General features: G+C 38.6%; 1 protein-coding gene and 1 pseudogene across 2 annotated transcripts in view; one reads left to right on the top strand and one right to left on the bottom strand.

Moving 5' to 3' along the window:
• GRM8 (glutamate metabotropic receptor 8) overlaps positions 1-24,989 on the top strand; it is a 713,246-nt gene that overhangs the window by 301,583 nt on the left and 386,674 nt on the right. The window lies entirely within an intron of this gene.
• LOC113266999 (NEDD4-binding protein 2-like 2) lies at positions 1,843-23,527 on the bottom strand (annotated as a pseudogene).

The raw sequence follows: 24,989 nt of genomic DNA, 5'->3' as shown, positions 1-24,989 counted from the left end.
AGTAATTTGACGAAGGTCATCCAGCCGGTAAAACAGAACTGGGTTTTGAGCATGGGCAGTCTGGCTGTAGAGTCTGTATTCCTAATCACTATTATCTCTGCCTGTCCAGCAAGCCTCAGTAGGGTCTTTGTTCCACAGGAGCCACATTCTATGTAGGTGAGGACACAGGGCTCTAATTCCTTTCCTAGTGCTTCTGTTGATAGAGAATCCACATTCATCTTCAGCTTCTATACTCTTGTTAAACAAAAAATATGAAAGTACATTACAAATGATAAAGACCAATGGAAGTATTATTTAATTATCTCCCAAACAAATTAACTTGTCCCTTAAGTCCTCTTCTGCCTTAAATTTAAAAGATTTCTTATTTTTTCAGGGCACCTGGGTGGCTTAGTTGGTTGAGCGTACGACTCTTGGTTTCAGCTCAGGTCATGATCTTGGGGTTGTGGGATTGAGCTCCGCATCAGGTTCCATGCTGAGCACAGAGTCTGCTTGTCCCTCTCCCTCTACTCCTCTCCCCACTCTCTCTCAAATAAATGAGTAAATAAAATCTTTAAAAAAAAAAAGATTTCTTATTTTTTCAAGCTGTAGGGGTGTAGAATTTGCCCAGCCTAAAGGGCATTAGCTATGTGTGGCTATTTAAATTTGAGTTAAAATCACATACAATGAAAAACAGGGTTGCTCAGTCACACTAGCTACATTTCAGGTGCTCAGCTGCCACATGTTGCTGGTGGCTCCTGTATCAGGCAGTGCAGCAATAGAACACAACCATTGGTGCAGAAAGTTCTATTGGGAAGCATTAGAGTGCAAAAGGTAGTATTTCCTTTCCAGTTAGGCAACATAGTAATTACATCACCTTAATATTGGACCATCTTATTTTTTAATTGTTGCCTTCATGCTTATAGAATAAATAGGATATGGTATGTCTTCACTCCTCTTGTTTACGTCTTCCTTTACACAAATACAATTGGTCATGTTCCTCTTTTTCTGTTTCTCTTGCTTCAACTCCTTCTTCCATTGTGAGTATGTGTGAAAACAACTGCCAGAGCGCATTAAGTGTGTCAACACCTTTGCCTCTGGGCAGCCTCCTTTTAGACTTGCTTCCTTCAGACAGCTTTTCCTGATCTGCCGGAGGACCCTCTGAGACAGCCAGATTGCACCTGAGGCTCTGCACTCCCTTAAATTCAGTTTTTCCTTGAAGGCTTTTCTTTTCTTTTCTTTTCTTTTCTTTTCTTTTCTTTTCTTTTCTTTTCTCTTCTCTTCTCTTCTCTTCTCTTCTCTTCTCTTCTCTTCTTTTTTCTTTTCTTTCTCTTTTGGTTTTTCTCTACTATGTGTCTATTATTAGGGTGGACTTCACATTTAATGCACATGACAAAGATAATGTTCAATATTCTCTTTAGTAAATCATTCAAAATAACCTATTTCATGTATGTTTCAGGCCACCAAATACTTTAGCAGCATCTTGTACATTTAATAGACCATTTGCCCTGTCATATGCTGCAGAAACTTAATAGTAGCTCTCTGGTTTTTAAAGGTCACAACCAATCGTATGGGAAGTTTGGTAGGTACCTTCACTAGAAGGCATTGAGCAAAGCCTGGACCATTCATTCCTTTATTTATTCATCTACCAGACTTTTATTCACCATCACTAATAATTCGCTTTTTGCAGGGCACTGAGGATTCCCTTAAAGGCACAACTTTTTTTTTTTTTTTTTTTAACAATTTTATGTAAGTTTTATTTACACTTTAGGATTTAAACAACTTGCTGGGAACATTCTTTTTGAAGCAACATAGTCTTTTTTTTTTTTTTCCATTTGAAATTATTTAAGCTTCAAGTTAGGCTCACTAATTTTTTTCAAGGGCAAGCAACAAATGTGTTAGCTGAAAATAGCCAGTGTAATGATTATTTGTAACAGAAACTTGATTGTGTGAGCCCAGGGAGCCTCCCCACCTCTGTCTCCCCTGTGAATGAGGAGGTCTTTGTGTGATTTTGTGTGGTGGTTCCACTGAATTCATTACATTAGAGATGGAGGACATATCGTATTCATAATGATCCAACATCTGAGCAATCTTCTTTCAAGATACACCATGTTTATTCCTCTTTTCTAATTCTTCAGGATCAAATTTCAACCAGTTTTCAGGTTCATGAAACTGTACTCTGTACCCTTTTCCTATGGCCATTTCCACATATGGTTTCATTTCCTAAGCTTGTGTATTAGTGTTGTCTATTATAACTGGAGATCTCCCCTGATTGATAGTTTGTTTTGCTCTGTTCTGGTTCCAGTCATGGACATCACCTAGTTGATTAAAATTATACCTGTACCCATCTTGATGGTGAAAATAGTTATCTGTGCTGAACACAATGCCATTACGACTCTGACCAAGCAGAATTTGCGACAACATTGTTTTCCCAGAACCAGGCAAACCTCTTAAAAGAATAAGTAACTTCTGCAATTTGTTTAACTTTTCCTCTTGAAACTGCTGGTTCATAAGGCAGTCTGTTCCATTATGCTTGTCCATTGAAGGATCTTTCCAGCATCCTTCCGTGGTTTCACAGAAACCATTACTCACATATCCATCTTGCACACTCACTCAAAGGCACATCTTTTTTTTTTATTATAATGATTTTTTATTATATTATGTTAGTCACCATACAGTACATCCCCGGTTTCCGATGTAAGGCTTGATGATTCATTAGTTGTGTATAACACCCAGTGCACCATGCAATACATGCCCTCCTTACTACCCATCACCGGCCTATCCCATTCCCCCACCCCCCTCCCCTCTGAGGCCCTCAGTTTGTTTCTCATAGTCCATAGCCTCTCATGTTTCATTCCCCCTTCTGATTACCCCCCTTTCTTTATCCCTTTCTTCCCCTACCGATCATCCTAGTTCTTACGTTCCATAGATGAGAGAAATCATATGATAGTTGTCTTTCTCTGCTTGACTTATTTCACTTAGCATTATCTCCTCCAGTGCTGTCCATGTTGTAGCAAATGTTGAGAACTCGTTCTTTCTGATAGCTGAGTAATATTCCATTGTATATATGGACCACAACTTCTTAATCCAGTCATCTGTTGAAGGGCATCTCGGTTCCTTCCACGATTTAGCTATTGTGGACATTGCTGCTATGAACATTGGGGTGCATATGGCCCTTCTCTTTACTACGTCTGTATCTTTGGGGTAAACACCCAGTAGTGCAATGGCTGGGTCATAGGGTAGCTCAATTTTTAACTTTTTAAGGGACCTCCACACTGTTTTCCAGAGTGGCTGTACCAACTTGCATTCCCACCAACAATGTAGGAGGGATCCCTCAAAGGCACATCTTAACCTTAAGGAGCCAATAGGCTAGTTGGGAAAATCAGCAGCTAAATAGGCAACCACAATACAGTGGAATACATGCTCCAACTAGAGGTTTCCAGTCTGCTGATGAAATTATGAATGACCAATCAGTACCGGCAGGATGTGGAGTTAGGGAAGTCTTCTAGAGGAGTAGACCCCTGAGATGAGTCTTGCAAGATGGTGGTCATCTAGGTAAAGGCTATAACAGGGTAGCGTTTGGATGTTGAATGGGTGCGGAGTTTATGGTACGACAGAAGACTAAAGACTGAGCTAGACTGTGAAGAGCCTTGTGTGCTATGTCACAAAGTTCAGATTTTGTCCTGGAAAAAAAAAAAAAAAGCATGTTATTGGCGTATATATGCAGAGGAGTAACACCCATATTCCAACTGATATTTTAGACCACACACAATGCCAACCATTGAACTGGAAGTGGAGATACTGGATATTGTAATCCAGGTGAGGACTAAGTAGGGCTTGAACTAAGGGGAGAGAGAGGAGTAGGCAGGCTGAAGAAGGATTTGGGGCTTGAGACAGCAAGGCTTAGTAATGCACTGAATGAGGGCAATTAAGCACAATGAGGAGTCAAGACTAATCAGTGATTTAATTATCAAAAAGTTCTCTCTGGGTGAAGCACTAAGTGAAATTATATCTATAGTCCCTTATTGGACTATGGGTCATAATTTAAAATTTTATTAATTTTCTGGATTCCTGACAACTACTAATTATAAAATATAATAAAGATAACACAACATCAGTAGTATAGCGAGATATCCTTTTACAGCTATTTTATTAGCAAAACATTAAATATAGTGTTCAATACTGGCAAGGCTACTGTGCAATCATATATTTCTAGTAACAGTATATGTTGGTATGAATCTTTTGGAAAACAATTTGGTCATATGTACCAAAAGGTATAAAGCATATATAAATATGTTTACCTTGCCATGAAGTTATATCAAGAATATTCTTCAAAAGATAAAAAGAGCTATATCAAGGAAGTCTGTATTACAGTGTTATTTAGACCTACGAAATATTGGTGACCTAAATGTCCCAGAACAAGAAGAGTAAGTAAAATTGGTTATGTCGGTTCCATGGGGAAATGGATAGCTAAGAAAATGATGACTGTCGTGACTATCCAGGGAACTAATGCGTGCTAACGCTGATACCACATCTTCTTGCTCACAAATTGGTGTTCTTTCTGCTGCCTCTCTTGAAATAGCGTGGAGGAATGCTAACGGCACAATGCTCCATGGAAAGCCAAATACAAGAGTTAGATGCAAATTTGTAAAAACTGATAATTATGGATTTACGTGGATAAAGACTAAAATAAATCATCAATTTTCGTAGTCAAGGATGGTAAGGTGATGGGCAGTGCTCTCCAGGCTTTTTTTTTCCCTGTCAGTGTTGCTCTGTTTTCATGCTGTGATGCCACGATATTATAAAAGTAAAAAAAAAAACAAAACAAAAAACCAACAAAACAAAAAAACCAAAACGGTTTTATTTTGGTTTCAGAATTGTACTGTTTAGGTCTTCAGCTCTTCCACAAGATTGCTTGTTATTATCCTTCCCAATTTGGAAGAGTTAGATATTTAATAATAGAACACATGTGCAGCAATTCTAGTACCACACTCTGCTTTCTAAAAATTCATTCAGCACAAATTTTGCAGAAGCCCACCTACACTTTTTGAGCTATTTGATTTTTCACAGTTTTATGCCCATGTTGTGTGCCAGCACCCATGCAAAAATAAATTGAATGCTAACCATTCTGCAGAAAAATAGACAAAATGTATGTGACGAGCTCTAAAAATGACAAACCAAGTGTTATTTTTGGATATTTTTCATGCTTGATAATAATAAATGTAAGACAGAAAGCCAAAGTTCCTGTGTTTGAGATCTTGCTGTTCTGTGTCACATACCACCTGGTTATTAAGAACCGTCTCCTTTTCATTCAAACGCTTGATGCCTCTTTTCTTTCCTCCCCTCTCTCCTCTTTGCCCACTTTTTTCCTTTTCTCACATAAATTGTGATCTTTCCTACCTGAGTCCACAGACAGAGACTTGCTTTCAGAACACTGTGAAGTAATATTTATTTGTATGGCTTTGGTCCTTATGAAATGCATTGACCTCTTTTTCCTCATTAAACTTCTCACATAAACTGTAAACTCTGAGAGGCTCCCATGTTCATTAATTTCCTTTGCACAATGCTGCGTCCAATTAGAGCCCGATAAGAACCTGGTTCTCACACTGGCACCATCAATGTCTAAGAAGATTAGTGATTTTTTTTTTCTTAAAAAAAAAAAAAAAGATACACAAATGTGAATTCACTAGGACAAAAAAAGAAAGGAAGGAAGGAAGGGAGGGAAGAAAAGAGGAAGGATTGTGGATCTTGGTTGGTAGAGAGTGAGAAAAGCCTGTTACCAGAAAACGGTGTAACAACCTGATTTCACTAAATCACTGTATCTGGGACACTCGTGAGACCCAGAAGGATTACACAGTATAATCCCTGTTGTACAGTGACTTAATGCAGGGAAAGAATTTAACACTTTTGGGTTATATTTTTGAGTTACATGATTGTTCCTGATTTTATGCCCAAGTCGTGTTGGTATAAAATCCATGAGATTTAAAATGAATATTTATTATTTGGGATTAAAATGAAGGAATGACTTATGAATCCAGTACCTTTTATTTATTTCACCCCTTAGAACTCAAATTCTCTGAAAATCAGGGTCTGGTTTCTCATGCCCCATGCCTGGCGCAGTCTTAGCCTCAGACATTTCTCCCTGTTGCTGATTTTTGATCTGCGTTTATCCTGTGTGAGTGCTAGGGAGAGGGGCCTCTTCATTCACCGTGTAGTCTAAAGGTAGGTAGCCCATTGTCCTTGGAAAAGAAATCACTGCAAATCTCTTCTGAAGAACTGTGAGGTACAGATTAATACCCCAGTGCTTCAGTGTGTAGCATATATTTTAAAAACCCACGTACATGTATTTGAGCCACAGCTTATTGAACTCCGCGATTTATTTCCTAGATAGCATTCATCAAGTTTCAGTTCTGGATAGCTTGGCTAAAATTTTGCCAGGAAGCGCCTTCATATTTTCCTTCTTTGTTCTTTTCTTTTCTTTTTTAAAAGATTTTTATTTATTTATTTGAAAGAGAGGAAGAGCACAAGAGAGTACAAGCAGGGGGAGAAGTAGACTACCGCTGAGCAGGGAGCTGGACACAGGGTGCAGGGTTGGATCCCAGGACCCTGAGATCATGACCAGAGCCAAAGGCAGATGCTTAACCAACTGAGCAACCCAGGCACCCCCCCCCTCTTTTTTTTAAGTAGTCTCTATGCCCAGTGTGGAGCCCAGAACAGGGCTTGAACTCATAACCCTGAGATCAAGACCCTGAGATCAAGACCGGAGCCAATAGCAAGAGTTGGATGCTTAACCTACTGAGCCACCCAGGCGCCCCTCCTTCATACTTTCTCATGCCTTCCTGAAATCATCCTTTCCAGGGCTTCAAGCCCTATTAAGAGGGGTTTGGAGGACAACCACTAGCATAATTTTCATTCCTACCCCTTTCTCATATGAAATGCTGTTGAACACCTGCCAACATTACTGTAAACTCATGTAGCTGATATGCTAGCTGGAATACTAGTGTAACCTCCACCAATGCCCACAGCTACAAATAGCCACCCCTGGGTCTTCCTCTGCTCCCCTTTACACTCTGGCCACTTTGGACATAGAGTTCCATTCCTCTGTGGTCCTCGAAATAGTCAAATAAGATCACATAGGTGATAATTATGTCCTTTTGTGAGAGAACTTGTTTTCTTTATCATAACAACAAACATATTAAATTGCAAATAGTATCCAGATAAAGTGTTAATTTGTGGTTTTGTTTAAATGATAGGTCCTTTATGTCATTGAAAACAGTTACTCCTGTATCTGCTAAGAATCTTTGGAATCTAAGAATTTGAAACAACTTAGGGATAGGTTAGCTTTGGCTGAGGTGGAAGCTGGTGCTTTAAACCCTGGCCTCCTGGCTTGTCACATTGTTCTCATTAGTGACTGTTTTTGTCAGTATACATTATTGTCTGGGTTTTGGTCCTGAGAAGATGAAACAAGCATTTGTTATGTCACCAAAAGCAAACAAAACAAGGAAACCCCCAAGTAAGTAAGATGACACAGGCCTAGGTATAAAGATGCAGAAATGTTTTTAAGAGAAACCCAGTTATAGAAAATGCTTCCCTTAACAGGTAGGATTTAAATCCTCTTGCCATCTTCAAACTTTGTTCTTCCTACTTTATGACCTTAAAGAGCAGAGAGAGCCCTAAGTATGTATTTTATCCATGTGATATCATATGTAGTGCAACCCCACCCTCCCACTTTTGAATCTTGATCTTCCGGAAGATTTGTTTTCAACTCCTTTTGTGGTTTTTCTTGTATTCATCTCCATATTTCCATAGAACATATTTTAAATTTATTTATTTTAGAGAGAGAACGGGTGGAGGGGTAGAGGGAGAGAGACAGAGAGGATCCTCAAGCAGACTTCCCGCTGAGCTTAGGGCCTGATGTGGGGCTCGATCCCAGAGCCCTGTGACCATGACTTGAGCCGAAATCGAGCTGGCTGCTTAACTGACTAAGCCACCCAGATACCCCTCCATCGAACATGTTTATGTGGCTATCCTGATTTTTTAGTTTTCATTTTATTGTCCTCCTAGTATGGAAGCTGCTGACTTAATGTCCCACCCCCAATACACAAATTGCACGTGTGTGTGCATGTAGAAACACATACACTTCTCTAATTCTTCCGGTAGGATTGTTTCACAATTTTGGTCCAATCAATATTCAATGTTGATGTCATCGTGACTGTGCACATGATGTCACAATTCATCTAGATAGGGTACTAAAGTAACCTGGTCTCTTTACACATATGTTGTTTTTCCTGGAATTAATAATTCCTTGCTTTGTCATACTCTTGGCTTTCTATATATTTATTATAAATTCATCCTCAAACTCTAGCAGAACTGTACATATCCTTTCTGAACATCCAAACACATCAATTCTGTTTCTTTTTTTTTTTTTTTGGAGATACTTCTGGAGTCTTCCATCTTTTTGCTCTAATCTGGATTGGATGATCTGTAGACCAGTTGTATGGCTGTTAACTCTGACCTTTCTTCATCATAACTTGGAGAAATTCCTCTACCTTTCCTGTGTTAGAGTACCTGTTATCTGGACTTTAAATCTTCCTCTTTCTTCTTTTGTCCTTATTAGTATATATCCTCCCAGAAGCTTCCTAGGAAGGGTGCATGGGAAGTAAGTTTTTTGTTTTTTGTTTTGTTTTGTGTGTGTGTCTTTTTTTTTTTTTTTTTTTTGAGATTTCTGCATGTCCAAAATAGACTGTTTTACCCACACACTTGATTTATAGTTCAGGTGATTTTATGTTTGTCTAAAATAAAACTCAAGTTTCCTCAGCATTTTGAAGGGATTGCTCTGTTTTCTTCTGACAAGTGGTACTGCCACTGGGAATCCTGAAGCTGTTCTGAGCCCTAATCCTTTTTCTGCAATCTGTTTTCACTCTTAAGTGTTTTAAAATTTATTTTAATGTTCCTTTAGGTAGGTCTTCTCCATTTCTCTTCCTTCTTTTTTCTTTCAGCTAGGCAATTGGTATGTTCAACTCAAAAACTCATGTTCTTTAGTTCTCAGAAATATTTTTCTTTCTTTGCTAATGGCTTCTCTTTATTTTCTTTTTGAGACTTCAAAATTTGAAAGTTAAACCTCCTGAATGAATGCTCTTATGTCATGATGACCTTTCCCCCTTCCTTCCTTCCTTCCTTCCTTCCTTCCTTCCTTCCTTCCTTCCTTCCTTCCTTCCTTCTTTCCTTCTCTTCTTCTTCTTCTTCTTCTTCTTCTTTCACTTTCTAAGTATTTCCTCAAACTTTCTCTTAGAAGTTATTTATTGAGATATTTCTATCTCACTTGTCCTTTTTAATTGCTAGGAGCTCTTTCTGAGCGCATTAATGTTCTTCAAGTTATCTTCTACTTGTGTCTTGTTGCTGTGTCCTCTGAGTTCATCTGTTCTATTTGGTGAGACATTAAGAATGTGGTACTGGGACGCCTGGGTGGCTCAGTCAGTCAAGCATCTCTCTTTGGCTCAGGTCATGATCTCAGGGTCCTAGGTTATCCTGGTTGGGCTCCCTGTTCAGTGGGGAGTCTCCTTCTCCCTCTTCCTCTGCCCCTCCCCCCTGCTCATACTCTCCTCTCTCTCTCTCAAATAAATAAGTAAATTCTTAAAAAAAAAAAAAAAAAGAATATAGTGCTGCCATGCTGTTTGGAAGCTTAGGAAGTGTGGGAAAGTTCACTGACCGGTGGCTTTACTGTAAAGTGAGCTGGTAGACTTGGTTATTTGGTGGGGAGACATCCATATGATATCAGTGTGTTGTTACCCTTCAGCCAGTTTCTCCAGAGAAGATTCCTCTAATTTCCGGCCTGGGAGATGAATGTTAGGCTGCTGAAGTCTGAGTGCCCAGCAGGGAAAGGGACCAGGGGCTCCCTATTCAGCATGCAGGCTTTCATTTTATAGAAACTTGCTTAGGCCTCAGATATGTCTCGTGTCCCTGGCTTTATTCTCTGTAGAAAGCGATGCTCACATCTTCTGTGCAGAGGGACTGGAGTTGACAAAAGGACTTACAAATATTTCACCTAACTTTGTTTTGAACGCCACCTTCTGGACTTTCTGGAGCCTCCGTTTCCAGGGCCTTTATGGTATTGGATGGAGTGACGGCTTTGTTTCTCTCGTCATCAGCCCCATCTCCACATCTTGTGGGCTTTTGTTTCAGTTTTTTTCTGCTTTGGTAAGTTAATTATGACCTGGTCATAACATTGATGACATTTCTTTTTAGCTTTCATAACATCGATGACATTTCTTTCCTCTTATCCTCCTTTTATACTCCGCAACTTAGTTGGATATTTGGAAGAAGTGGAGCTCCAATGCACATGCTCTATTTTCACACTTAACCAGACCCTGGGCCACACAACAGTTCTGTGTTGCCGTGGCTGCCCTGCTGGTGAGTCCGGGTTAGCTACAGGACAGAAGTAATCCCAGGGCATGTATCAAGTGACCTGGCACCATTTCCTGCTGTTTGAAAGGCGAGAGGGGAGAGTAAGAGAAGAAAAAAGGAAAGGAAGAAAAGGAAAATGGAGTACGATAAAGAAATATGTGGGGGGAATTAAAAGATGAGAGAGAAGGGGGCTGTTATGGAACAGACAAGTGAAAGCTATTGATGGACAAATCGGCATGAAGATGTCTCCATCTTCCTCATGGTCTGCCTAACCCCTCCTCTCATTTCATTTTTATTGCACTGACAAGGAATCATAGTGCTTCAATGAATGGTCCCCAGACCCCGAGCACCTGACTGAGGCTCTAATTCTCTTGTAAAAATCAGTTTTTAAGTTACCCAGTCATGCCCTGACTCATGAAGCTAGGCTTCATAATTTTTATTTAGACAAGTTTTCTTGTGTATCCTCTATCTTTCTCTTGTAGGCTTTTTTTAAAAGTGATTTATTGTATTTTACATGATGTTCTATTCCCATATTAGAACTTACATAATTCACAGTACTCAGGGGAGGCAGTTTATGTGGTATATTCATAGAAATATGAAATGTCAAAATTCAAAGGAATCTTGAGATCATCCTGTCAAGCACCTTTCTTTTTACAAATGAGGAAACTGATAGCCAGAGGGGCTGTGTCTGCCCCGGGTCATAGAGAGGGAATGTGGACATGATGAAATGTGGGGATGAGAAAATTATGTCATGTCATCAGTGAACTTGTTGTTATAATGAAAGAACCATGGCCTCTGTCATACTATTCATATTTCAGGGTATTTTTTCACAAGCTAAACTGTTTTTCATTTGTAGATCTTTACTTGCTGTATATAGTTGAGATATAATGCATTTGTAAAGAGCATGAGTTTTAGCTGGGAGTCACTGCATGAACGGAAATTGTAGGAATTATATCACAGAAATTTATGAGGTAAAAAATTGTTATCCTTTTGTCATTTGCAGTTCTGATCGGTTTTCATTTTTGTGCTTGGATGATGTTGGGACTATTGAATGCTTAATGTTCTTTTCTAAGAACCCCCTTAGATAAACGATATAATTTAATGCAAAATGTTATAACACACCTGGCAAATTTTCTGTAACATTGAGGATGTAGAAGTTTCTTAGTTTCGGTGAGTGTTTGACAGTGAATCCCTAAATGATATAATTTTGCCCTGGCTTGTACATTTTCACAGTTTGCAATAATAGGAATAAAATGTTTAGAAAACTATTCTCACAAGTTCTGACATGTTTTAACATTGAAATAAGTAACGCCATGCATATAGCAGTTTGATTAGTTGGGATTAAAATTTATTGAACCCAACTGAAATCCTTTGTTCTTAGGATTGATGCTTTGCTCTTCTCCCTTTCAAGTGGCCATTTCAATGGTTATTTACTTATTTATTTTCTGTGTTCCTTCCACCCCAAGGTGAGTTGTCTGTTTCTTATTGTGGAAGAGTAAAATTAAATCCCCTTTTATACATAAATGTGGGGTGTTTATTACATCATATTTAAATTATTAATGACAATCACATTTTCATGGGAAATACCAAACTCCTCTGCCGATTGGTAGAATCCATTAGAAGTAGATTTTACTGTTTTCTGGCTGGCTAAAAATCAATCATAAGCTCATTTCTGAAATGTTTTCTGACTTGTTGATCCTGGTGCATATCGATGTACTATAGAGCTATTTCTTACGTTTCTCCCACCACATATTCCCATGATCACTGGCAGGAGCCAGTGAATCTTATTCACAGTTACTAGATTCCATTCTCTTGGCCCTGTGTCCCCAGGCTACCCTGAATTATATAGCATTTCTCACATCAAATTGTAGTATTTATTTATATATTGTGTTATGTACTATAAGTATGTTAAGACCAGGGACCATGTCTTAGTCATTTTTGTAACTGCAGATTCCAACAGAGCATCCAGCATGTAGTAAGGGCTCAGTTAATGCTCTGTGAGTGATCGCAGACATGCCTGGGCTTGTGGGGGATAGATAGAAAGAAACTTTTTTGAGGGGATGTTAATGAATGAAATTTCGGCCTAACCTAAACCAGACTAAGCATTTTTCTAAATGGTTCACGCCTGATAGTATAAAACTTTGGAGTTTTCATTTTGATTATCCTACTTTACCTGTTGTTGCTGTGTTTAATTACGTATATTGAGATTTAATGACGAAGAAGACAATTATTGAGAGATAGCAGCGAAGTACAATAAGTATACTTAGCTATTAGGATAAGGTTCATGAGGCCTTCACTTGACTGCTTCCTAGCTCTGTGATCTTGGGGATGGTTTCTTCAATATGAAAAGAATTTTATAATGTTTACCTTATTCAATAGCACTGGGATATTTATGAGGGTGAAATGAGACATTAAAACATGGTGAAGTAGGGCTTTTTGAGTCCTTATTATTATTTTCTATTCTAAAATAGATTTTTCATTAAGGAAAAGGTAGTAATTGATTTTATTTCTGTATGGGGGAGTCTTGCATTTCAAGTTATTAATTGTCCTCTATTTTAGTAAAATCGAGTCCAAAATTTATTTTAACAGGAGTCCTTTAAACTTTTACAACTCAATAAAAAAAAAACAAATCACCCAATTTAAAAAGTCAAAGAACTTGAATAGATATTCCTCCCAAGAAAACATACAGAGGCTACCATGTATATGAAAAGATGCTCAACATCACTGATCATCAGAAAAATGCAAATCACTACACCAAAGTATCACATCACACCTGTTTTATATGGCAATTATCACAAAACAAAACGAAAAAACAATCAAACATCAAAGTATAGCAAGTGTTGGCAAGGATGTAGAGAAATTGGGACCCTTGTATATTGTTAGTGGGAATGTAAAGTGGTACAGCTGTTATTGAAAACAGTGTGTAGCTTCCTCAAAAAAATTAAAGCTAGAACTACCACATAATCAAGCAATCTCACTTCTGGGTATTTATCCAAAAGAGTTGAAATTAGGATCTCAAAGAGATACCGTACTCCCATGTTCATTGTGGCATTATTCACAATTGTCAAGCTATGGAAACAACCCAAATATCTATTGACAGATAAGTGAAGAAAGAAAGTGTGGAATATACATACAATGGAATATTATTCGATCTTGAAAAAGAAGGAAATCCTACTATTTGTGATAACATGGACTAACCCGGAGAACATCATATTAAGTGAAATAAGCCAGTCTCAGAAGGACATATCCTAAATGATTTTGCTAAAAAGAGGTGTCAAACTTGTAGAATGGTGATTACCAGGGGCTGGGAGGAAGGAGAAATAGGGAGTTGTTCAATGGGTATAAAGTTTCAGTTATAAAGGATAAATATATTCTAGAGATATCCTACACAATATAGTGCTTATAGTTAACAGCATGGTATTATGCACTTAAAAATTTGTCGAGAAGGTGGATCTCATGTTTAGTGTTCTTACTATAAAAAACAAGCCAAACAAACAAACAAACAAAAAACGGCAGTGGCAGGTACACAAGGAAACTTTTGGAGATGATGTTACCCATCAGGTTTATTACCCTGATTTTTGTGATAACATCATAGTTACATGCATATGTCCAGACTCATCAAATTGTACACATTCGACATATACAGTTCTTTTGTTTATCAACTACACTTCGGTGATGCTGTTAAACTTTTTTAAAAGAAAAAGTCCTTTATTATTTTTTTAAAATATTTTATTTATTTAATTGAGAGCGAGCAGGGAGAGCACAAGAAGGAGAGGGAGAAGCAGGCTCCCCACCAAGCAGGGAGCCTGATGTGAGGCTCGATCCCAGGACCCTGGGATCATGACCTGAGCTGAAGGCAGACGCTTAACCAAATGAGCCACCCAGGTGCCCAAAAGAGTCCTTTAAATAATTAAAATGTAAAATAGCTTGCTATCAAAAACATGTGTATTCAGTCTCCTCTCTTTTTAGTCCTATTTGAATCCAGGAAGTTAAGTATATAGCTCTATTTTTAACCTTTTTATATCTTGAACACATAGATCAAATCCTGCTGTGGAAAATGATCTTGCATTACCAGAGAAACACTACAAACTCTTGCATTTCCTTAAAGAGTGAGTTTTTAAAAGCTTTTCCTGCATATTGTTGTTCTCAGAAGTCCATTTCTTCATTTAGTCACTACTGTACATTGGTCACAGGGAAACTCTTGCTCTAAGGAGTTGTTTAGCTAAAATAACAATGACATTTTAGCTATCAGTTCCTTCTTCCTTAAATAGAGAATGTCATCACCTTTGAATATTTGTTGAAAATGCTGCTTTGAGTAGAGGCCACTGATTGAAAGCCAATACATAATAGAATTCAAGTAATGCTGACAAGTAGAATAGGATATTTCTTGAGCGCTGGATAGAAGAATGCTCATGGTTTGCCAGCTGTGAAAGCTGCTGTTGAGATCCTGTTGAAAGGGTACTTTGGGCAGAAACTATTTGGAAATGACTTTATGTTATATACACATATAATATAGATGCAAGGATGCTTTGCTTTTTTTGAATGATGGCATTTTTAATATATAGACATGCTTATTATCTCTTTATTAGATCATTCCACTATATCATGAAATAGGAGCTTCTTCACTCAGTCATCTTACATCCAATGAATGCCCACAGGTGGCAGGCTTTACTAGACCCTAGCGATCTACTGAAAAGTAAGGTCTATGAAGTCAGGAGCCTTCTCTATCTTGTTCACTGCTGTATACTCTGTGTCTAAAAAGCATCTGACAAGTAACAAGTGTTCAATAAATTTTGTTGGGTAATTGAAGAAGAGTAGATCCCATGGATATCCTTCCCCCTCTCAGTAATTAAACTTAATGGCTGTAATTCTGTAATGAATTCCTAATCTATAACTGAGTGATGAATTTCTAATCTAACTGCGATGGGCTTAATTCACAGCCCAATACTAATTGTTTTTTTTCCCTAGTCCAGAATGGGTAAGAAATTTAAACAGTACTCACTTTGATTCCAATAGTTTTGGCATAAATGTTTTTCCAGGCAATGGGCTGGAAAATATGAAATTCTCTTCTCTCAGTGAGTCTGTTCATATTGGGCCTTTGAGCATTTACAGGAAGTTGGTTTTATCTTCTGAAAGCTTCTTGTCATATTGTTGGCCCCATTATCTGGTAATCTACTTTAAAAGGCAAAAACAAACAGACAAAGCAAAATAAAAATCCCCAAACACTCCAAAATTAGTCCTCGGAAAATAATCCAAAGAAATACAAATGCGTACAGCACCTTAGTAAAACTTACTTAAAACTGGTCAAGTCCTCCTTCTTCAACTGTTCCTAACCCCACATTTGCTGTTTTGACCCTACAGAGAATCCTTTCTTTGCCCAGCTCCAGAGATACTTCTGATCCAGATGGTGCTCTCTGGGCTCCCTGGCTTCTACTCTTGCTCTCGCTCCCCTCCCCTTTCTTCCCCCATGTCATTTCTCTTCTCACTGCCTCCCCTTCCTGGTTTCCTCTTTTTTCCCCTCTTCCTGTCTTTACCTGAATCTTTCCCACATACTGTACCTACCCATATCTCCTTAGGTATTTACAATTTTCAGAAGTGGGAAGAGGCAACACATCAGAAGTTTCAGTCTAGCTTGTGGTGGGCATGAGTTTCCCTTTTGACTGTAGGACTTTCTATAGTTAACACCCCATTGACTGGAATCTCTATTAAGAGTTATTATTCTGTGTATATTTGGGGAATGAAGTTTGAGGTGTTTGAAATAGTGTTATAAGTGAATATTGCTTGATGAAAATGAGTTGCCATTTCTATTTGGGGTTTGTCAGTTTTGATTTAAAAAATGTACAACTAATATGTTTTCTGTAACAAAAATTAATCTGTTGAGTGCTTATTTAATCCCTTATTTATTCACAGTAATGCATTTGGAAGATAGTAGCATCCCCTTGATGTCTGGATGAGGAACAGAGGCACAGAAAAGTCACATAGCTTATCCACTTCACTAGTCAGTAAGAGAAGGGCCAGGATTTAGAGTCAGGAAGTCAAGCCCCAGGGAAGAGATTCGTAACCACCATTACCACTCTGTTCCTCTGAGCAAGTGTTTAGAACTGTGATGAGTCGTGGCCAAATTAGAAAGCCTACTAAGTATGGACACTGACCTTGTGAGACTCTCCCAACCCAGTCTGCCCCCGGAGTATCAACATCTCTCTGAGATCCCAGAGACAGGGGCAGAAGGGGGGCAGGAGTTGGCTCTCTGCACCAGTCCCTTTCATAGTGGCTTGTCCCCACTGCTGCTTTTCACGGGACACGGAGAGGAGTAGCATCTGGCTCATGTCTTTTCTATACCAAGAGTATCATTCCTGTATTTCTTTGCTTTTCAGAGTCCCTTTAAGAGTCTGCATGGCATTTGATATAGGAAAAAGGATAAGATGTTTTAGAGAGAGAGAGAGAGAATGAGCACAGATTTAAGTGCAATTTTGCTGTTTTAATCCATGTTGTTAAAGATAACACTTTTCTTTACTGTGATGTGCGAGATAAATCTTCTCTTTCATGAAGTGCACTTCAAGCTGACAAACGTACACACTTTGATCATGTTGTGCACTTTTCTGCTAAGTCCCAGTTGTACACCACATATGGAGATGCAAATATTGTTACAAAAGGTGTGATTACACTTATTTGAACCTTAGAACAAATTTTACTCAACTATCACTAAAGAACCAATTGTATTAGACCAAGTTGCTCTTTTATTTATATCTCCAGAAAGAAAGAAATGATGTCAAGGGTATTTAGGGTGGAGAGTTGTGGTACTGTGATTTATAATAAATATGTATTTGGTTTTTCTCCTGTTTTAGGGACAGAACTCCTAAAAAATTGTTGGAATCTTGTAAGTGATGAAAGTAATAAAGGTGTCTTTTGTTATATTAATAAGGTAACCTTGGGAAAGCCCTTTGGTATCCTGAGGACAAAGGCTGGTTGCCAGGAAAACCAACAGTGTGATTGATTATCCAGTTGGAACTTCTAGGAAAGGGGAGGAGCTGGAGATTACGTTCAGTGACCAGTGGCTGATGATTTAATCAACCAGGCCTATGTAACGAAGCCTCCATAAAAACCCAAAAAGACAAAATTTGGAGAGCTTCTGGATTGGTGAACACCTAGAGATTGGGGGAGAGTGGTGTGCTCAAAGAGGGCATGGAAGCTCCGTGCTCTTTTTCCATATCTTGCCCTATGCATCTCTTCCATCTGGCTATTCCTGACTTCTATAGTTTTATAATGAACTGGTGATCTAGTAAGTGACATATTTCCCTGAGTTCTGTGAGTTGCTCAAGCCAATTAATTGAACCCAAGGAGGGGCCTTGGGAACCTCTGATTTATAGCCAGTTGGTCTGAGGTAGAGTTAACAATCTGGATTGTGTGACTGGTGCCTAAAGTGAGGTGGGAGAGCAATCTTGTAGGACTGGACCCTAAACCTGTGGGACATGACACTGTCTCTGGGTAGATAGTGTCAGAATTGAGTTGAATTTTAGGACACCCAGTTGGTGTCTGGAGAATGGGTTGGTGGTGGTAGGGAAACTCCTCCCCTCCCAGGAATTGGAACTGGGATCTGGGAACTTTGAAGAGCTTATGTGTTTTTATTGTCTTTAAGAAAAAAACAAAAACCCATCATTTGGTTTTGTTCGTTGCTATTTTCTGAAGGCGCAGTCATAAGAAATAAATAATGGTTGACCAACTAAGTCACATTTTTATTTGGTCAATAATGGTCAATTATAGACAGTTTTTTTATGGTCAATCAAAAATTGTGACCAATTTTTACCAATAGTTTGGTCACTCTCTCTGACAATTGATAAAATGGTAATTTTGTTGATTTGCTTATGTACCAAACCAGTCTGTCATGCAGATATAACAGGTTATACAACCAGAGACTTGACCTGATTTACTTAGAACTTGACGGAAATTGTGAGCCAACCAACACTGGTAATAATCATGTTGTTTTAAAAAAATCATATTTAATATTCTATACACAGCTTTGTAAGTAATTTCATTCCTAATAATTTAATCCTTCTCGATTTTCAGCACAGTTGGAACTTAGTGCTGTGACATTGTTTCTTATTTTTCTCCTTCCACATTATTAGTGGAGATTTTGTTCTTAAAAATAAGCAACAACTAAAAACTTGATACTTTATCCTTTCAGATTGCTTTAATGAAACTTATCTATTGAAATACTGGGGAGTTTTATGATCCTAGTTCTGTTGTCTGAGCTGTCCTATAATTCCAGTATTGTGCTGTTTATAGAAGTTACTTTCTTTGTGCAATAAATTCCTTTGGAAGAGGAGTTCTGAAATTAAACAATAAAATTTTATTAATTATTTGATGTATTCTATCATTTTAGAAATATAATATTTTCATTTCTCTATAAATCTTAATTTGTATAAATGGTAAGTGCCCCTTCAGATCCCCATTCAGCAAAAGACCCATTGGCTTTGCCATTAGGACTGCTCTACTGGCCCTTGAAGGATTGCTTGGCTGCAGAGAGCTGCCTTGCCCAATCTCTAACCCTACCCTTACCCTGCTACCTCAGGATGGGGCTCACATGCAATGTCTGATGGAGCCATTCTAGTCTCAGAGCTCCCTGTGGTGTTGGGAGCTTGTCATTGGGCCACAGCCAGCTGGACTTCTCTGCTCAGTGCTGCTTCCTTTCTTGACCCTCCAGAGGATGGAGGCCAACAGAAAATATGCATTTCAAACTTCTCCTAAGGGTCTGCTTCCTGGGGAGACCAACCTGTGACAACACTGTCTCGGACACTTTAGACTCCCACTTCTTAATAATCTATAGGCAAATGTTAAATGAAACAGAACGTGTGGTTGTTTTCACAGCAGCCTTTGCTGCTTAATAGTTGGCACCATTAAGAGTTTCATAGTTTTTACTATTGTATTATTCTTTTAAAGAGTTAAATTCTAATTTTCAACCCAGATCTTCAAAATACTTATGGACCCCCTTTGAAAAGAGACTTGGATCTTTAGGGTAGGAATTGGGGGGTTGAAGAGGAGAACATAAGTAACTTTTCCCATTCTCTCGCATTGAAATTGCCCTAATCCCATTGTGTTGACCAATAATAGGTGAAAAGTGAAATCTAGTCATCTTATTTAGGGCATAGACAAATGGACAAGTATCACTTCTCAGAATTTTGGATATTTGATAATATTATACAAGGAATAGTGAAGGACTGAAGAATATGATCGATTCACAATCCCATGTTTTAGGTCTGAGCAGCAACTATCTCCCCTGTCAGGTTTGGTGATGCTGCTTATCTGGTCACGATGATGATATTATTAACAACAATAATAATGTACCACATTTGTATAGACCTTTATGATAGTACCCTTTTAAATTTGATTCTCTTGGCATCTCTGGGAGATGGTTATTATGAACCTTGTTACAGAAGTGAGGAAACTGAGAGGTGAGAGATTTGTTTCAGGTCACACAGAATCCACTCTCAGGTCTTCTGATGCCAAGTGTGTTTTCTTCCTCACTCCAGTATCTTTTTGCACTGGTAAATCAACACATATGAACATACCTTTCATCTCTCAGACATGAGACATCAGGCTACTCACCCAGAGATAAAACTTATGAAATGAGGGGCGTTTGGGTGGCTCAGTTGGTTAAGTGTTTGCCTTCAGCTCAAGTCATGATCCTTGGGATCCAGCCCTGCATCAGGCTCCTTGCTCAGTGGGGAGCCTACTTCTTCCTCTCCCACTGCCTGCTGCTCCCCCTGCTTGTGCTCTCTCTCTGTCAAATAAATCAATGAAATCTTTAAAAAAAGCTTATGAAATGGAATTATTTACAAATTTACTCTTGAATCAAGGAGAGCAAATTTTTGTGCCACCCTACAGATGAAAGAACTAAGGCTAAGGTGGTATTGTAATTCTTGGCACCCTGATAAAAACTGCTTTGGGCGGCAGACCCATTTCGATAACAACTTCCTCTGAAATATCAGGGTCCACATTTTTTTACTTCTTTTATGTCACTTATTTTTTAACATATAATTATATGCATCCTTTTGTTTCTGTATTTGACTGAGAGGTGTTTGAAGGCAGAACTATGTCATTTCTATTTCTCTATGCCAGCAGTGTCTAGTATAAGTCTTCCATCTATTCACTCTACAAAGGTTTGTTAAAGTATTAATGTGCAAAACACAGTGATAGGTGATATGGGGTATAGTGGTAAATGTGAAAGACAAGGTTCAGTAGTAATGCAGTTTGTAGTCCAAGATGAGGAAAAAAAATAACAAAATAAAAGAATATAATTATCGTGGTTGCTGTAATGCAAAGGAGAAGTGGAATATGAAGGACTTCAGGAAAGTCTTTCTGAAGACATTCATTTGCAGAGGTAATTGGAAAGTTTTGAGGGTGGACTGGTTATATGCTGAAGAAGTTTAAGTCAGTTCTAGGAAATCTGCATAGATTCTAAGTGTCTTAAGTTCTTAATACTCAATAGAAGTACTGTATTTGTATAGCTGTCAATTGATTTATAAGGGGCACCCTGCTGGGTTTTAAAAGAATCTGTAAATTTATTTTATTCATCAATCATTTGTATCCACTTAACCATTAAACAACAGGTATAGTCAATTGTGGATAAGCAAGATGACAGAAAAAGTCTAGACTTGGAGTCAGGCAGACGTGGCTCTGAACCTGGGCTCCAGCCTCTTGCTAGCTGTTGATACTCCTGTTTCTCAGTGTCTTCATCAGATATGTGGTGATAATACCAGTCGTAGAGTGCTGCCATTAGGACCAGTGAGGTATCAGTGAATGAGACTGAGAAAGAACGGTCTTGTGTATTGTGAAATGTACATAAAGTGTTCGGTTCTGTAAATGATCTTCTAATTATCATTAAATAATCAAAAGAAAAAAAATTACATGAGCAAGGAAATCAGACAGCAAATTCCAGAAAACAGCCAATTTTAAATTCCTCTGTGCAACATTCTTTTCCTTCACTTTAGGAAAGTGCTAAACTTTAGAAATTATTTCTTGCAGAACTGGGAAGCCCACGGAACAGGAAAGTTGGTGTCCCTTGAATTGAATACAGTCAGCACTCTTTCAGGTTGAGATATGGAAAAATAGATGCAATAGACATATTCTTTGTTGGAGGGCAACTCCTCGTCCTCCTGCTCATGCCAGGAGTCTGAATCAAGTCAGAGACTCTCTTTAAAAACCAAAGTGTTAGATAATGTAGGAAAGTACTGTAGGCATTGTAGGTATAGGTATTGTTGGAAAACATATCTTTGATGAAGCATGAACTTTTGACTAAATTTCACTGGTATTTTAACCAAACCCTAACAGTATATAATGACTTCTTTTGAAGTCATAGCACCGTTTCAGGGGTGATGAATTTTAATATTGCATTTTGATATATCCTATGCAATCATCTTTCATCATTAGATAATTTTACATTCTCATCTGGCTTTTCTTTTGTGTACATCTTGTCATTCAATTATATTATAAGATGCTGAGGACAGGCAATCTTTGAATGTCTGTAGCTCCTGAAACATAGTAGACCATGAGTGCTTATGAATGGATTAACTGTCGGACTTTTTGACTGATGTGAAGATAGAAAGTGTGAATGAGTTTCAGGGCTAAGAAAAGAATCCTAATCTTCTAGCTCTGATCATTTGAGAAGTAATACAGCTCACAGTTTAATAAAATATCCATAAGACATCAAACAGCAAAATGCCGTGTGGAACAGGTTCTCCATAAGTATTTGTTCAGCTGAAATAAATTAATTGTCTAGTCCCTCTTTCCAGGAAAACACAAAGTGACCAGGCTGACAAATGGAAGGCAGAGGCATAAAAAATATGAAATGGATTTAGACCATGTAAAATGCAACCTAACTAACTCAGCTGTTTACAAACAAAAAAGTTCGATAGATCCATAGTGAATGAATAAATCAATAAATTCAGACTAAACAAGGTCTGGACCCCCTGTTTGTCTCATCTGAAATAGTCATAATAAAATGTTTTCCGCCTTCATTTCTTCCAGCTATGGAGTCAGTAGTAATCTTGGAAGATACTTAGGATATGACCTGTCTTTAATGGGATGCTTAAGTAATCACAGCAATTTAATTAAAAGGGCAGTCGTATTTTAAAACAGCTATTGTTCCCCAGAGTGTTACAGTTTTGTTCTCACATTTCTGTAGGTACCTAATGCTTCCACTCATCAGTTTTTTGTTTGTTCGTTTTTTGATTTTTAAGAACATGATGCAGTCCTCAACTTACCACTAGACTGTCTCAAAAGTTTCCTTCTCAAAATATGTGATCGCTCCTTTCCATTAGCACTTGCTAGCCCCCTCTCCAAAGCTTGTGGTTTTTCAGAGCTCCATCATTCACCTTTTCCTGTCTTTGATTTAAATATCCCCTCTGGGGGCACCTGGGTGGCTCAGTCGGTTAAGCCTCTGCCTTCAGCTCGGGTTATGATCTCGGGGTCCTGGGATCAAGCCCCATGTTGGGCTCTCTGCTCAGCGGGGAGTGTGCTTCTCCCTCTCACTCTCTCTCAAATAAATTTTAAATAAATAAAATAAATAACTAAATATTCCCTCTCTCTGATATGTTTACTCCCAACCCTTCAACTGCTGACTGCATCAGCACCTGACAAAATTGTTACTACGTTTTCCGTCTCTCTATTTAGCTCCAGATCAGCTTCTGCGGTTTGATGTTGCATGGGTACTTCAAAGACAACCTGTCCTGAATCAAAAATCATTCTTTTCCCCTCTACGTACCTGCACACCCTCCCGTGGTGCTTACTGTTTAATGGTGACATCACACAAACAGGCCACAAAGACCAAAACCTTGGTCTCGTGCTTAGTGGTTTCCCATTACCTCACTACTTACATAAAAGCAGTATAGTCTAAATAGGTACAATTTTTATTTGTAATTTCTACCCCAACAAAACTGGAAAAAATTGTACGAAGTTTCACTGACTCTAACTCACATTCTAACAGCTCCACTGGCTCCCCCTCAGCCCCAGCGGCATTGTCTTGGGCATCATTTTCCGTTGCCTCTTCCAATAACCTCCTTGTGGACCTCAGTGCCTGCTGTTCTTTCCACTCCGGGTTGTCCTGTGCCTTAGTGACCCTCCTCCATTTTTCTTCCGTGAAATGTAACATTCACAGATGAAACAGATCTCTGTGGGCTACTTAAAAGAGTGAAGAGATAGAAACATTGAGTGAGGCAGTTAAGCACTTTAATTATTTATAATCTTCCACAGGACCTGCACAAGCCACGCATGATCTGGGCCCTGTCTACCTCTCATCTTCCTCTCACACCTCTCTCCCTCTCATTCATTAGCTCTGCTGACTTGCTCCTGCCCTGCTCTTTCTTGCCCTGCTCTTTCCTGCCCTTTCTCATGCTGTCTTCACCCATTCTCTCTGCTTTCTGACCTTGACACCACTTTAGGGAGACTTTTCCTGAACACTCCTCAATGTAAATTAAATGCCCTTGCTCTTCCTCACAGGACTTGCCATAATTTATAATTATATACTTATTTTTGTTGTTTTGTTCTATGTTAAGCCTATTTTACCTCCAATGTTTCTAAACTCTGAAGGCAAAACTGTGTCTATTATATTCACCATTGTATCCACAGCCCCTGTGCCGTATCTGGCAGATAGTGGGCATGCAATAAATATTTAAGGAAGGAATGAATCAATCATCACAACTACTAATGGTGTATTGGTAGGCTAGCTATCTACAGGCACTGTCTGTGGATTATGGGCAATTCTCACCCCTAAAAAGGTTAGTAAGAGCATTGCTATTGTAGGGATAACTTTGACCATGCTCTAACTTATAAGAGATACAACCTTCAGTACTCCAGCACTGTTATCGTACGTTATTGCCACACGTGGTAAGTCTGATCACAGCACACTGGACACCCATTGTTTGGCTACCAGACATTTCTTCTTTACTTGGCTACCTGAGGGTTAGGGTTAGGGTTAGGGTTAGGGTTAGGGTTAGGCATAAAACTCATCATGTAATTCTCCTACTTATGAACTTTTAGTGGATTCCCATTGTTTTCAAGATAAAGTCCAAATTATTCGGCATGTCTAACAAAGTCATTCTCAGGCTGGGCGTGGCTATTCTTTCCAACCTCAGCACCAGCCGGTCTTGACCATAGACCATAATCAAACAAGGTTCTTTCATACCTGGACCTCTACCAGAAATGCCCCACTTTTGTCCCTAGATGGATGCATATTTGCTCTTTAAAATCCAGCTCTCTCAAGCACTTAAGTTACTCCTTCCTTTGTGTTCCCATTGTGTAGGTATATCCTCTTAATTCTAAAATTTACCACATATTCTATGATAATTTTTTGGGATGCCTGTCTCCCAGAGTAGATGGTAATTCCTGGATTAGATTAAGGATTTCCGGTGTCCAGCCCAATACATTACATATAATGGAACCTAGTGATGTTAGGGTGACTGAATGTATTGGCATTTGTTTGGAAATAAAGATGCCTTTGCTTACTGAAGCGATGTTATAAATGGTGATTTAATTTTCATCTGACTAAAAAAAAAAAGCCTTTTTAAGCCATAATGCACCAAAAGCATATTGCTAATATTCCTTTTTCTTCTAAT

This window comes from Ursus arctos, unplaced genomic scaffold (assembly GCF_023065955.2).
Source record: "Ursus arctos isolate Adak ecotype North America unplaced genomic scaffold, UrsArc2.0 scaffold_3, whole genome shotgun sequence".
Classification (NCBI taxonomy): domain Eukaryota; kingdom Metazoa; phylum Chordata; class Mammalia; order Carnivora; family Ursidae; genus Ursus; species Ursus arctos.
This window is presented reverse-complemented; position numbering and strand designations above follow the sequence as displayed.